The 15,594-nt window shown below is 39.3% G+C and overlaps 1 long non-coding RNA gene across 2 annotated transcripts in view; it reads right to left on the reverse strand.

The window, feature by feature from the left end:
• LOC143434279 (uncharacterized) overlaps positions 1-14,946 on the reverse strand; it is a 54,242-nt gene extending 39,296 nt beyond the window's left edge. For both annotated transcript variants that reach the window (XR_013103632.1, XR_013103633.1), the window contains exon 1: positions 14,812-14,946. This is a non-coding gene — a long non-coding RNA (uncharacterized LOC143434279). The remainder of the gene's footprint in view (positions 1-14,811) is intronic.
• Between the last annotated feature and the right edge of the window lie 648 nt (positions 14,947-15,594).

The following is a 15,594-nucleotide window of genomic DNA, read 5'->3' on the forward strand; positions in this document are numbered from 1 at the left end:
GGGTGCCCTTTTAGATCCAACTGGCACACATCATTTTAGAGCTACTGACCCAGATCCTTCATTCAAAGACTCTTCTGCTGTCCAGGTGGAGACGTCAGTGAAGCGTCATGCACTTCCTTCGCTGATGTAAAAAGAAAAAAAAATCTAATTTTCCCAGTCAATGTGGTAGAACCTTCCCTTTAGATCGTCTTTCCCCACCTTACTAACAATCATTTGGCATTTTCTTTCTAAGTGCAAAAGTAATTACTGACATATCCTGTTTGAAAACACAGAAAATCATTATAGAAACATTTAATCCATGCACAAGTGTATCATGAAGCAGTTTACATTATTTACATATTTTTCCACTCTTTTTTTTCTATACAATTGCATACAAACAAACTGACCACAACACTATGGAGAACATTTTAAGCCTCTTATATTTAGCAATACAGTCATTCCATGATTGAGTAAAGGTATGCAGCCTGTAGAGCCGGACAAGGAGATGCTAAACTTGCCTGTGGTTCTCAAAAACAGTCTACCAAGTATCACTGGATGATCATATAATATTGAGGGCAAACTTGGATCAATCTCAAGTTTTGACAGTTATAAATAATATAGTAAAAATACCATTCCATAAAAGCTGCTACCTGTCTCTGTTTATTTCTTAGAATCCCTGGTAACTAATGAAATTATGGCCATAAACATCTTAAAGCACTGGGTTTTCAACCTGTGGCTCAGGATCCTTCTGGGGTGGGTGTCAAATAACCCTGGCGGTCTTCAAAAACCACCAGAAAAAAAAAATAGATACTAACACTATGATTAATAACAGTAGTAAATTACAACCCTGAAGTACCAACAAAATGATTTTATGGTTGAGGGCTCACCACAACATGAAAAGCTGTATTAAATTGTTGCAGCATCAGGAAGGTTTAGAACAATTGCTTTAAAGACTCTTGACTCATGCCCTCTAAGATTGTTACTCTGTTCAGCAGACTATTAGAACTTCCCAAATGATTCTTCATGGCTTTACTCTCATCCAAGTAAGCCTCTAAGGTTGCCTTTAATATGATTTCTCCTGGTTAGAAATATTGCCAGATAGGATGAAATATTTAGAAAATATCCGAGTTCCTACTTACAGTCTAACCATGCGAAGTATTTACAGAAGTATCTCCCCCACATACACACACACCTTAAAAACAGAAAGAGATCTGAGCCCTGTTCTTAACCCATGATTTCCTATGCTGAAGAAAGAACCAAACACAAACTAGGTTTTCTAAAACTCCGATGAAAAATGTCTACAAACTAAGTTGAAATATTCCCTTTGCTATAATCAAGAGGACAGCTTCCTTATTTTTCAACCTGTGCAAATGGCTCAAAGTTTCTGTTTTTCTCAAACTGCCAGGAAAAAGATTCATTATTCTTTGCACATATACTTCTACATTTTGCTGTGAAAGTCAATATTTATTGCACTCTTTTCTTGCATTTCTTAATGGAACATGTGTGTGATTATTGAATAAACATGAATGTATTGAGTTTTGCAATGCTTCTACTACCGTAATTTGTTAGGATTTTTTTTTCACTCCTCTAACTCAAAACAGATTTATTTTTCTAATAAGATTTTGCAAGTTCTTCGTCCCCAGTATCCACTAGATTTATTTCATTTTCAAAATATAAACTGCTGCACCTGGGCAGCAATTTTTTGATCACCTCAAATGGTTTATAATGGTTTCTAGTGCAGAGCAACGGCATGCACACCCACCAGATGTAGCTCAGCTCATGCATTACATTCTGCTTCAATATTTTTTGGTCTGCTTATTCCATCTCAGTCTCCCTGACCGCGTTCCCAGGCCTTATTTCATCCTCATTTGCACATCTTGCAAGACAGCATCTCAGCTGCATAAAGAATCCTTTGAAAGATTTCACTTGGAGATTGAAGAACCAATAAATGCTTGATGAGAAAGCTTATTATTGCTGGTATAATTATTATTGAGAATGGCCAGAGAGTTCCTATGATAGTCTCAGCTTTACAGAGCCTTTACATGGCATTATCTGTCCCCGAGAGCATCTTGGCAATGCTCATCCATTGTTTTCTCCACATGAGTTCACGGGACCAATAATTAGACAACCAGAGGCCACAAAAAGGAAAATTTTAATTTTGGATTTTACAAATGTTACAAGGGTTGGCCTAGCATATTCATAGTCTTTATTCTAGTAAGCTTGAAACATATCATAAATTATCAATAGGATTTTCCTCAATACTTGATGCAGCACAACCCACAAAAAAAATGCACAATTTAGTGCAGAGCATAATTTTCTTTCGATTAGAATTCATCATTGTGGCCGTCATCTTAGAAGTAGTTTTGAGCTGATTCTGCTTCCAGTTCAAAGAGCAAGTCCTTTCCTTCGAGCCATTGATGGACCATGGATTGTTCTACCTGTATTGACACAATGTTCTAATGTTAAGCAAGTGTGTAGGTAGCACCATTTGGCTTTTAAATTTTTTAAATGTCCCAAGTCTATAACGAGACCTCACTGGCCTAACAGATAATCCTTCCTCTCACTAAAGTAAGAAAATCCGCAGAAGTAATGCATTGGAATGCACACCATCTTGGATATGTACAAAACAGTCAATGTTTCCATTATTTTTAGAGTTTTAAAGATTTTTTTTATTATTGTTTTACCTGCATGCTTGAGTCCCTGCATATATGTCTGCCCACTATGTGCTTGCCTAGTACCCATAGAGGCCACAAGGTGGCACTTGATCCTGGGGAACTGAAATTACAGGAGATTGTGAGCTACCATGTGGGTGCTGGGAATCGAATTCAGGTCTTCTGGAAGAGCAGCCAGTCTTAGCTCCTGATCATCTCTCCAACTCATTCATTAGTATTTTTCTTAACAAAATAATGGTGAAGCTTGGGACATTTGTCTGGGTGTTAAGCAGTCCTTCCTATAAAGATGTCAGTAAACAATCCTCTAGTCAAAAACAGAGAAAAACAGTATTTTTTTTTTTTTTACAAAGGAAACCTTATTTTCTATTTCTTCTTCCTCTGAGCTAACTACATTTCTAACTTTTAAATTTGTCTGTTGTCAGAGTAACAGCTCTCCTGAAAGCCACTCTTCTGAGATCGCCATGCAGATGATCAACAAGCAACTCCAATTTAGTAATCTATCTGAAAAAGATACCCTAAATGTACCCTATAACTCACTGTCTCTTCTTTCCAGTTGCACAAGTGACACAACCATTTGCTCAGTTTAAAACCCTTGGGGTCTTCTTTGCTTTTCTTATCCCTCTTCTCAACACAGAATTCAAGCTTCATTCCATAAACATTAACTTCAAATATAAGCCAAGAGCACTGCCTTCTGCCCATACCCAGCAGTGCACATAACTCATTCCAATGCTGTTTCGTGTTCTGTAACATGGACCGTGCAGATCTTTGCTCCTTGGACTTACCATACTCATTCCTCTTTCTAAAGTCACGTTTGTCTGGTTTTTTTCTTGTTTACATGGTACTAACTTCCCTTGTTTTCTTGCATAACTAATATCTAGGTGTCACATCTCAGAAAAAGTGTCACTTCCCGATGACGGTCACTCTTAACCACCCCATCATGACTGCTCATTTGCTTCCAAGAAACTATGTATCTTTAAAATTATCTTTCAATTTATTTATCTTCCTAGAATAGACACTCCATGGGAGATGATGGTTCATTTCTCACATTAACCACTATGACCACTACGCCATGGTTTATACAGCATGCCTTCCATAAATACCCAGTTAGTGTATACATTTCTCAATCAAGAAGTAAGTGAAGCTCACTGGCATGCCATTCTGGGATCCTCACAAGCCCAAGAGAACCTAGAACTGATTGTAGCCTATTTCCCAATGTGCTTTACAAGCTGTACCAGACTAGTTAGTATCTCTCAAGCACATAATGAAATTTTATGACCACTGCCTTCTTCGGATCATGACATCATCCTCAAGCATTCTTTCTTAACCTTGCCCAACACCCTTATCCGCAGCTCTACTTGGTTAAATTCTACTTGATGCTCAGGGCTCATCTCAAACATCCCCTTTGCTGTGGCTCCGGAACAGTCTAATTCCCTAATGCAGTTTCCCTAATGTAGTCGTTTTATAGGTAGGCCTGTCCACCTTTTGCTTCTGAAGATTTGCTGGTTGTTTCAGAAAAGAATAGTTAAATCATCTCTTTGTTTTTGTTTTATTGTTGTTTCTTTGTTGGTTTGTTTGTCTTTAATTGTATATCCACATTTATTATGACACTATTCACAATCACCCAGAAATTGAACCAGGCTAGATGTCTATCAACAAATGGATGGAGAATGCAGAAAATATGGGAAATATTCACAATTGAAAGGGGTTTTTATCATTGCTGTTAAACTCTTGTCTTTTAATTTTTGAAGTTATAATATTACTATATCATCTCTCCCTTCCCTTCCCTTTCACCAAGCCCTTGCATACACCCTTCCTTACTCTCTTTAAAATTTACAGACTTTTAAAAATTAATTGTTGTTACATACATTAATGTGCATTAATGCAATCTGCTTGGTCTGTATAATGCTACTTGTATGTATGTTTTGTAGTTCATAGGCAAAGGAGCTGGATAGAACTGTTTCTTGCTTCCCTCCTTAGGAAGTGTGTATGTTATCTTATGGTCCCATGAAATCTATCTCTCCTGAAGAAGGCTTTCAGGTCAGTTCCAGCTCAGAGGCCTCTGGGGCCTGTATCTGAAGTGCATGGTGTCTTCAGCAATAAAGATTTATCTTACACATCTCGAGTCAACCAAGGGCAACAACAATGATCTTTAATGCTTTAGAAGTCTTTTAGACAACACTCACCAAAGACTCAAAAGGGTGCTTCTCATGCTTTGTGTTGGAGTTTTTTTGTTAGACAGTCTTTGGTTCTGGGAGGGAGTATTTTCAGCCCCCATATCTTTCTTATGACATAGTCTGATCTACACTGAGGACTTGATTTAAATGGAGTTGAGCTTAACCAGATTATGAAACAATTCAGAAACTACACACAGTGTCCCCAGTTAGAGCTTTATATTCACAGGATCATAAAATGCATAGTTCCGTGATTCACTGTGCAGAAGGAGTAGCTTTCAGTGTCATGAAAACTCTTCTGTCACTTTTCTCTGCCTATCTCAAGAAGATTGCAAGAAGAAGAGTCGGGAGTCACTGACCCCATGTTTTCTGTATCTCCGCCTTAAATCACCAGCTGCTGATTTAGCCTTTATCCCCATGCTTGGCAGAGACTCCAACGCCTCTCTCACACATGTTTTTCCTTCGGAGTGTTGATATTGGGCTGTATCCTATATGATAACAAAATACCAGATTCCTAGGGTCATCATCAGTTTAACGCAGCTGTGGTGGTTGGGGTTTGTGAAAGTCACTATTTGTCATGTGTTTTTAGTGTAGCCTACTGAATTAATTAATTATTGGTGCTGTGGGTGCTATAGTCAGAAACTTCATACTTAGAGCCATATTAGTAACACACACACACATACACACACATGTCCACATCACTTTAATTGGCATGAGAATGGAAGTTGTATGGAGCACAGCATCTGGGGCTGCTCAACAGAGAATGTAGTAACATAGTAGAGTGCCCAGGAGGAAGCAGATTTAAGTGTTTTCTCCTTGAGTTAATGCACTCTGGGTTCATTAGAGTCAGGGAACAATCTATAGTGTAGCACTTTGGGACATTGTCTTCTCAGACAAGGCTGACTGAAGAGAATATGTGTCTGGAGGGCACACAGGAGTCTACAGTATGAAAGGCATGCAGTAGTGAAGCACAAGCATTTATGATGGTAGGAAGAACAGGAACAAGGCCCAGATGAATACACAGTTTACCAAATGCAATGAGTTTGAAACTGACTAAAATCCCAGCATATTTTTCTCAGATTTGGTACCTTGGTCTACAACTAGATAAACGATGCTAATGTGGATATGGTAAGTGGATCTTCTCAGTAGTCCCTCTGCTGGTCTCTGCCATGACATGGCATAAAGAATGCCCAAAACTCATGTGAAAGCCTGGTTTTTTTTCTTTTTCACCTTAATAATTGTTCTACTTTTTAGTACCTCATATCATCTTCATCTTTTTTATCTGCTAAAAACAAAAGATCAACAACAAAACAGAAAAGCCACTATCCACCCCAAAAAACATAAGTTCTAAGCAATAGGCTAAGTAGACCCTTCCCCACTCCCCCAACACACTCACACACAGTTTCAGTTCAGGTCTGTGTGTCAGTAAACTTGCAGCAGCAGCAATGCATACACCCACATATACGTGTGTGTGTGTGTGTGTGTGTGTGTGTGTGTGTGTGTGTGTGTGTACTGTTGCTATGTGTATATACACACAGTATACTGTTGTTACATGTGTGTGCTTGTGTGCCTCTGTGTGTGTGTGTGTGTGTGATTCACCTGGTAGAGCGAGAAGGACAGTTTGCGTGTCCGAGGTTTGAAACATACCTCTACAGAGCAATATGGCTACTGAGAGGGTTATCGGGTACCGCTGATAAAGACTAAAGACAGAAAATGGATTTGTGTGAACTATGCTTAGAGGAAGACCATAACACGGGAAGGAAAGGGGGGTACAAGCAGTAAGTCCAAATGCATCCCTGCTAAGGGATCTAAAAGCCCTCTCTGATCTTGACTTTGGGGTATCAGGATGGACTTTATCTTTCTGATTCCTTCCTAAGTCCCAGCAGGCCAGGGAGCACAGCTGATGGCTTAAATGTCTCCTGTAAGCCAAGCGTTGCAAAGGTCACACACAGTCAGACAGTGGCCTTTCTCTTCCCCTCAATACAGTGTGAACCATGTTTCCATGAGAAAGTTATAGCTGATGTTTAGGGAATTAACCTCATTTCAAACAAACAAACAAAACCTCTCCTGAGAAGACATCACACCAGAGGCTCTTGCAAAAAGCTCCTTCTCCCCAGAACCTACCAGGTTATCTGCTGAAGAGAGAGAGGACAGAGAGGCACATGATCTTCTAAGAAACATTAGCTTATGGTGGTGGATAAAGAGAGCTTTCTGCTGTTTGTTGAGCGCCTGTGTGCAAGCACACACACACATGCCTGAATATGTGGGAAAGTTTTGTGTCTATTTAAAGAACTACCTGCTGGGTTGTAAGCTACACGGAGAGATAAAAGTCAACTAGAAATAAAAAAATAATAATCAAACATGTTTATGTAGGACCTGGGCACGCACCCTGCTGAGCTTTGAAAAGAATTTAAATGCATGTTTTTCCAAAAACAGTTTGTAGGGTTGACATGTTGCCCCTGAGACACCAAATATTATTGAGACAAATCCTAGATGCTAATCTCTTGCAATTATTTTTTTTGCCAACAATCCAACACCAGTTTTCTATTATTTAGAGCAAAACTACTATATGCTCATCTAAAGTTCCCTAAGAAATGCTAAAAAGAACGGCAGAAAAATCCCAATGGGCCCCAGAGCTGCTGCTTCATCCAAGCATCTTCTGGCATTACCACTGAAGTAAAATGTCTCTTTTATCTCAGGAAATCAGAACAAGTGAATGAGCAAAATAAATAAATAGATGAGGGCTGTATTAGCCAACAAGTGGTGTCAGAAAGCAAGGTATTCTTCCTGGGGTTCCAAATTAAATATAGCGAAAGTGCTATAAAGTTTACCGCCAGGTTGAGTTTCCTTAAAACATCAAAACTCTATCAGTAGAGGCAGGTGCAGCTAAGTGGGTCACGTCGGTTTGGCTCCAGCAATTACAGAGAAAGAAACAGCAATGTGAGCCTATATGCCTGACTAGAAGTCACACCTAGAACTGGGTTCAGTTTGAGACCTCCCTTGTAAGATTAGCTAGTTGTTCTCCAAAGTCAGAAACTACCATGGTGAGTGAATCCGAGATTATTTTCCCAGGAAGCAGGATCAATGGTTTCACTGGGATTACTAGGCTGGAAAAAGGGGGAGATGAAAAAGAAATAGGAAAGGCAACCATTTCTTTACATTGTATGTCTTATGTGTTTCTTATGTACTCTATGAGTTCCCTGTCTGGATAGGTCCTTCTAAGTAAAACTCTATTTCTCCAGATCCAACTCAGCATCACTTACCCAGACAACCTTTGGTGAGTCCTCTCTCCTTTCCTCTATCCCTGTTGCAAGCTCAGTCCTCTGCATTCATTGGTTCTGCACATCCTTTCCCATAAAACATCTTTAATTTTGTACAGTACAGTTTTGTACTCTGATACCTTTTTCTCCTCCAGTAAGCCACTAGACTTGAGTAGATCTTATACGTCATTTATTTTGTGCCCACCTTGTCTGAATGTATGCTCTACACTAAACATGGCATCAAAGATTAGGAATACAAAGCAAAAGAGACAGCCTCTGTCCCTCCAGAACAGAAAATGCAAACACAACCAACAGGAAGAAGAAGTCTCATTTCGTGTTTTCCTTTTAATTTTTTATTAGAAACCTCAACCAATGCAGCAAAGAAAGAAAAATAAATAAGAGAAACCAATGTTGGAAAGAGGTTAAATTCTAGTTATTTATAGACATATACTAATTTATGTAGAAAAGCCAATCACATTGAGAATTAACAAGTTTAGGACCCACAGGCACATGACCCATACCATTTGTATGGTATAAAACAACTATAAGAGTTCAGCACCCACAATTTATCTCTCTCAATATTCGATGTCTTAGGGCCTGTACATCAATCCTAGAAGCTGTTTCTTTTGGGGGGAAGTGCCTTTAAATTATTTTCAAAGCTCAGAAGGGTGGGTGCCCAGGTCATACATTGATTATTATTGGTGCATACTTGATTATTATTTTTAGCATCAAAAAAGGTGAAAATAATGAAAGATAAAATGGACTATATCACTTGACCCATATTAATAAAAACATGCGTGATGTTAAAAGTAATAAAGGCAATTCACTGGATGAAGAATAATCTTCCCAAGAAATAAACATTATTGGATACTATTGGTAAACACCATGAATACTATGTGTAATGAGAAGATCAGCTTTGATCAGTACATTATATAATATACTTTTATTGTCCCAGAAATGGATCACTAAGCAAAAGCTTCACACCGAGACCTCAAATTGAAAAGCTTCTAACCAGAAAAGGGAAGAAAACTTTTTTTTTACCTGTGACTATTTCTTAAATGCAACACTCAAAAAGAAAATATTTTGAACAACATCAGAATTTAAAATATATGTCCTTTCAAAATTACTGCTAAAGGCATGGAAACAAAGCCCAGACAAATGGAAAAACACTGATAATCTGCATAGCCTGTTTCTAGAAATTATGAACAACAGCAAAAGCTAATAGTCAAAAAAAAAAAAAAAAAAAAAAAAACCCCACTTGTTTTTAGTGGGGAAGAGATTTGGGCAGGTTCTTTTCTACAGAGGGTGTATAGTAGGAAATAAACAATGTAATTAGGTTATTTTCTCTGAAAGTAGGGTAAACCACAATTAGAAATCACTACATATTAGAACTAAAAAGACTATACCAATGTTGGAAAGAATAGGAGCTAAGTGTTAGTGCTACTTGGAAAGCAGAGTGCCAGGTTTTTGTTTTCAAAAGTGTGCACCTCCCATGTGACCTATTTACTCTGGTGTTAGGTCACTAGTCAAATTAATGCAAAAGCCTATGTCCATCTAAGACTTGAACACTAATGCTGGTAGAACTTTAGGTATAACAGACATAGCCTGGAAGCCACCCAGATGCCCATATAAATAATGTTCGCTCTATGTAATAGACACTACTCGGCAACAGGAGGAAAGAGACTGCTGGTACACTCTTCACAGGGGTAAGTCTCCAAAGAGTTACAGCTAGAAAGAAGACCTCAATGGGCTCAAGGAAGCCTTTCAGGGTGACAGAGAAGTTCCATACCCCAACTTCAGTGGTGATGAGTTCATATCTGTTTGGAAAACTTCCCGTATCCTCTACAGACGCAGTATGTCATATTTAGCAGTTATTCATAAGCAGCATCTGTCTTGCCCCATAACAGCACTTGAGTGGTCAGTCCTCCCTACTCATTTTCTGGGATTTCAGAGGAACGAATGTGGCCATGACGCTGGACAAGTCCCTTAAATTCACTGAACCTGTTTATTTCTCGCTTGAAAATCAGAAATAATAATAGCTTTTATTCCATGGAAATGGTATGGATAATAATTGGACAAAAAAAAAATCACCAGATGAATTATACTGACTGGGGTACTAAGAGGAAGGCCGAGCCAGCTAGTGTCAAAGCATTAGACAGCAATGTGAGTATCTATGATAATTAAAAGACTTTTTTTTCTTTCTTTTTTTCTGTCCCTCCTTCCATCCTTCCCTCCCTCCCTCCCTTTCTGCCTAGCTTCTCCAACAGTGGAAATGGAGTACCACACCTTGTATAAGCTATACAGTGCTATACCGTGAAGCTGCACTTCTGGCTCTAATAGTGGACATTTCCCTCTGGGTACCACTGATGGAGATGATAATGGAAGCCAAGGAAGTTTGGACCTGACCTTCTTCTTTTTAATCCTCAACCACCGATCTTCTTTTCAACGGGTATTACCCGCACATCTCCCCGCTCATCGCTCTGTAATTTCTAACTATCCTGCTCTACACAGAGAGCGCCCCCAAACCTCCATACCTCTCCGCCTAGATTCGGTGGCAAAATTAAAAAGAAGAAAGTTCAATTACTTTGCCTATAAGGATTTTGAATTGTAGAATAATCCTAACAGACGAGCAAGCCATCCCGACCCCTTACTCATCGATGCAGGACTCTTTCTCCACAAAGCAACACGTTTCAGAAATGTCTGTACGTCGCTAAGAACAGCAAAAAATTCTCGAAGGGATCTGAGGGAGCTTGCTTCATGTTTATTACAGATTTCTCTTTGATGACTTCCAGTTATCAGTGTTTTCCAAAACTCTTGGTCCATGAGAACAAACTCTGCCACTGAAGAACTTCCTCCTTGAAATCTCTAATTGGCCAAACAAGCTGCGAGAAATGTGTAGCAGACATGGGCCTCGGCGATCCCTCCATTTTATAGGCCAGCGAGAGGAAGAGTTTCCTTGCTCAAGGCCATGCAGAAGGAGAACACTAGAGGAGCAAAGGGGCTGGGAACTCCTGATTGCCAACGCCATGTATGGTTTCCTTGGGCTTGGGGTCGGACATCTGTGGCCAGTTACTGCTTTGTTCGCTTGATGCTGGAATAAAATGAAGAGCCGGCTGTTCTGGGCCTCGCCTTTTGTTTCTTTAGACTAAGGCTCTTATAAAATTGCAGATGCCTGAAGTTTACTCACTGGGTGGACATGGACTTCTCTTTCTATTTTTGAATCAGCAGGTCCCTTCTCTAATGATGTGCAGTCCCAAGCCCCATAGGCTGCCTCGTTCCACACGCTGAAAGAGGGCCATGGGAAATGTTCAACCTGAATAGCAGTGAATTCGTGATTTGCATGCACCTTTTGAGTAAAAATCAAACATTTGCCCTGGATTGGCCCAAGTTAATTAAAATGATGAGAATGTGTGATAGGCATTTGGTCTAAGGCAAAAAGGATGTGCAGTATTGAAATTTGCAACAAACATTTTTTTTAAAAAAAAAATGAGAAATGCATGGTTGGCAGTGATAAGAAATGCCAAGACTATGTATTACATGGGATCACAGGTTGAAAATAGAAAATATCCTAAAAATTCTGGCGCAATGTGTAACTGTTGAGGGAAGGTTTGGATTGGATTACATGCTCTATGGATAATATCCCTGTAACTAACAGTGTAGATGTTTCTCATCTTTTCTATAGTCTTTTTGTGGCTTGTCATGTCTAGTTGATGGGTTGCTCATCGGGGCTGGAAGATTTTCCTATTTAGCCACGCAGGAAGCAGGGAGTTGGAGGGTTATTATTATCTTTGTTGCTATAATAATAATAACAATAGTTATTATTATTATTAAATATAATTAATAATTTATTATTATTGTAATTATTATTATTATTATATCTCTTAGGGTTAACCTCTATAAAATTGAGCAGCTATGCACATTGAAGAACAAAATTGAAACGGCCAGTCGTTGAAGTGGGTAACTCATTTTTTGAGTCAAGGATTGTGAAAACTGGCAAACCTTCTCCCTGCAAAGTTGTAATGTGGTTGTCATCAAGGAAATGTTTCCTGTTGCTTTCTATTTTAAATAAGCATAGATATACACTTGGATAAACAGATTTGCAGGTAAACAGTGCTCATAATTTTGAAATGAAGACAGCTACATTAGGTAAATCTCCAGCTCCTGGGTAATATCTCATTTTACTGGATTCCTGTAAGCTTCATCATTTACTAAGCAAATACTAAAGTTGTTAAACAAGAAACATTGAATGATTTTAAGGCATAATTATCATACTCAACTATTCACATAGATTGGCCTCATGTGACAGATCTCAAACCACTGCAGAAATAACGAATGTATTTTTACCTATTGATTATATTCTCATGTTTGCTCTCCTTAGGATCAATTCTGTTAAGGTGTGCTAATAAGTGTAAAGACATCTCCAAACTCTGCTGCTTTAAAAGTGTGTGATTAAGTAGCTTCTCCATCTCAGTGAGACAAACCCCAAACTTGGAAGCCCCAAAATCTATGCGTAAGCCTTACTTTGGGCTCAAAAAGGAAATGCAGAAAGTACTGTGGAAAGAGTGACTGAGTTGTGTCTCTTCCCCCAGGAGCAACTGCTAACTACTGTGTAGCAGAGGGAGGAAGTCCAGGAGAAATCCAGGCTTCCTCCTCCTCTCTAAGAACAATGCTTGTCTTGCAAACGGCTCCAGCCTAAGTCCCAGTGTTCAGTTTTAAACAGGACCAGATATTGTTTTGGTATCCTCAGAGAGCTCAGTTATGGCTTAAGAAAAAGCTTTTCATTTAATCCTGTCCTTTTTCTTCTATTTACTCCAAATGCTTAAAAATACAGTCTTGAGTTTTGTCAGCTGCCAAGTTCCAAGCAGTCATTTGCTCATGTAGCTGCGTCTAAGGTAATAATACTGAGATGGAAACAATGGCCAGAGAGTTCCCCATACCTTAACTGTGAAGTCGTATATGGAACTACAACTGGTGTACAGATGCATATCAGGTCAACAGGACATACAGAAGTGGCTGGCTGCTTCGAGTTCAACAGAGGCATGAACATCTGTTCCGGACGTCCTCCAGAGAGAGTTAGGCACATTTAAACAACTTGATATGCCAGACAGATACATTTCCAGAAAAGAATGCGTGGCTGCAGACCTCACAGACTCAAAACTCACATTTCCCGTGGCCTAAGTTTTCACAAGAATAAATATAAAGGGAAAAGTATACAAAACCTGCTACCCTTATAGCTGCACTTCTTATTGCACTTAAAATATTTTGATTAATGTCTTGAGAATTCTATAGGCTGTGTTTTGATTCTATTTACTCTCTCCAAACTCTTCTGAGACCAACCCCTTTTCATAGGCACCTAATTTTGTGTTCTTGTTTTTTTTTTTTTTTTTTTTAACACAGGAAGTCTACTTTATGCTGTCCATATATTCTTAAATATTCAGACACTCTTAAAGAAAACTCTCTCTCCCCCAGCGACTAATAATTACCAGTAGCTCCTCAGCCATGGCTGAAACTTCATGATCTCCTGACCATTACATGCTGGTATTTTCCTGGTTTGAGCTTGAGCTTGTATTTTCTTGTGTGCTGTTACAATGGCTATGAGTTCAGATATGCCTTAAGCTATTCAGAAAGCAGCTTTGTTGTAGTCATCTGTTGCTTCCAGTTCTTACAATCTCCCTCATCCACCTTCCTCAATGGTACCTGAGGCTTTTGAGGAAGGGATGTGATATAGATCACCAATCTTTAAAGCATAGGCTCTATGTCTGCCACACGGAGATGGAGACGGAGACGTAGACGGAGACGGAGATGGAGATGGTGATGGAGACGGAGACGGAGACGGAGACGGAGATGGAGACGGAGACTGAGATGATGGAGATGGTGATGGAGATGGAGATGGAGATGAGATGGAGATGGAGATGGAGATGGAGATGGAGATGGAGATGGAGATGGAGATGGAGATGGAGATGGAGATGGAGATGGAGATGGAGATGGAGATATGTAGTCTTAGATTGGGTTCCCATTGCTGTGAAGAGACACCATAACCAAGGCAATGCTTATGTGGGACATTTATGGGGCTTGGGGAGGAACCAAAAGTTCTATATGTTGATTCAAAGGCAGACAGAGATAGAGTGGCTTCCATATGTCTAGGAGTAGCATCTCAAAGCCCATCCTGACAGTGACACACTTCCTCCAACAAGACCACATGTCCTAATAGTACCATTCCCTGGGCCAAGCACATTCAAACCAATATATGTGTATATATGCAATCTAAGTGCTCTCTGCTCATCTCAATGCAGTAGCAGGAGGTAAAGCCTTCATCTGCTCAGAATTCTCTTTCTTCCTCCAGCTCTGAAATTATGGAATTATCTCTTAATGTTTTAACTTTTTTTCCAGTTCACATTGTCATTTCCTCTTATAAAATGCTTAACAAGTATTACAATGCTATTTAAAATTTGTATGATTCCATCTGCTAGCTGGTTGTGTTGTCTTTCATATGTCTCAGGATAGCTATCTCAATCCTTTAATAGAGAACAAAAGCTGATATTTATGTTTCTATTTTGATGCAATAATTTAAAAAACTATGAATACAAGATCATTAAACGACCAAAAATATTAATGACAAATAAAATTAGTGTTTAGAGAGTGACAGTTCTTTTGAAAGCCTATTGCATCCTATAAAATTTAATGTGGAAATGTTAATCTCTAAAGATCAAATATGAAACAAAAGCTTACCTTGGTTTCAGATACTTTTATTTATTACAGATCCAGATGAGAGTGGATGAGAATTTCAGCTGTCATGACAACAAGATCACCATATTGAACAAGCACCCATCACATTTCTTGTGTACTCTCCATGAGCATCCTGACTCAACAAGCACTCACAAAGACTTTTCATCTGCTAGGGATTCCCAAGACTCCCAAGGGAAGCAAGCAGGAAAAACAAAACAAACCAACCAATCAACCACTACCACCACCACCAACAACAACAACAAAAACCTTCCAGCAAGAACTGGTTTGACCTCAAAGCACTCTGCCCTCCAGAAGGACTTTGAAGATGCTCAAAATATCTTTTGCTCCACAATGTCAGTGGGTGCTTTCCTACTCCTTCCTCCTTTATGGCCTCACCGGTTTCCTGAAGTAATCACAATCTTCTCACATGGACTATCTATCACCCTGTAGCACAGAGGAGCTTAGTTTAATGTACAAGAAGAAGGGATTTGGGTTTGAGGGGAAATGGTTCTGTTCCTCATGCGGGGATCCTGCTAATAACCTGCAGCAGTCAGAGTCATCGAGTGCAAGAGAAACAGGTATTAAAGCACAGATCCAGATTGTAAGCGAGCGTTGTTACAGTGGCATGAGATTGGCGCTTATCTTTCTCGAGCTTCTTGGAAGAGAGTAAGACATTTCTTTTCCTGGTCCATATAAAGGAGCAAGTACTCTGAGATCTCAACTGTTCCTCCTATGTGCGGATTTACTTTCTCCTTGTTCCCCACAAGCTCACTAGGGGCTCTGCAC

This window comes from Arvicanthis niloticus, chromosome 14 (assembly GCF_011762505.2).
Source record: "Arvicanthis niloticus isolate mArvNil1 chromosome 14, mArvNil1.pat.X, whole genome shotgun sequence".
Classification (NCBI taxonomy): Eukaryota; Metazoa; Chordata; class Mammalia; order Rodentia; family Muridae; genus Arvicanthis; species Arvicanthis niloticus.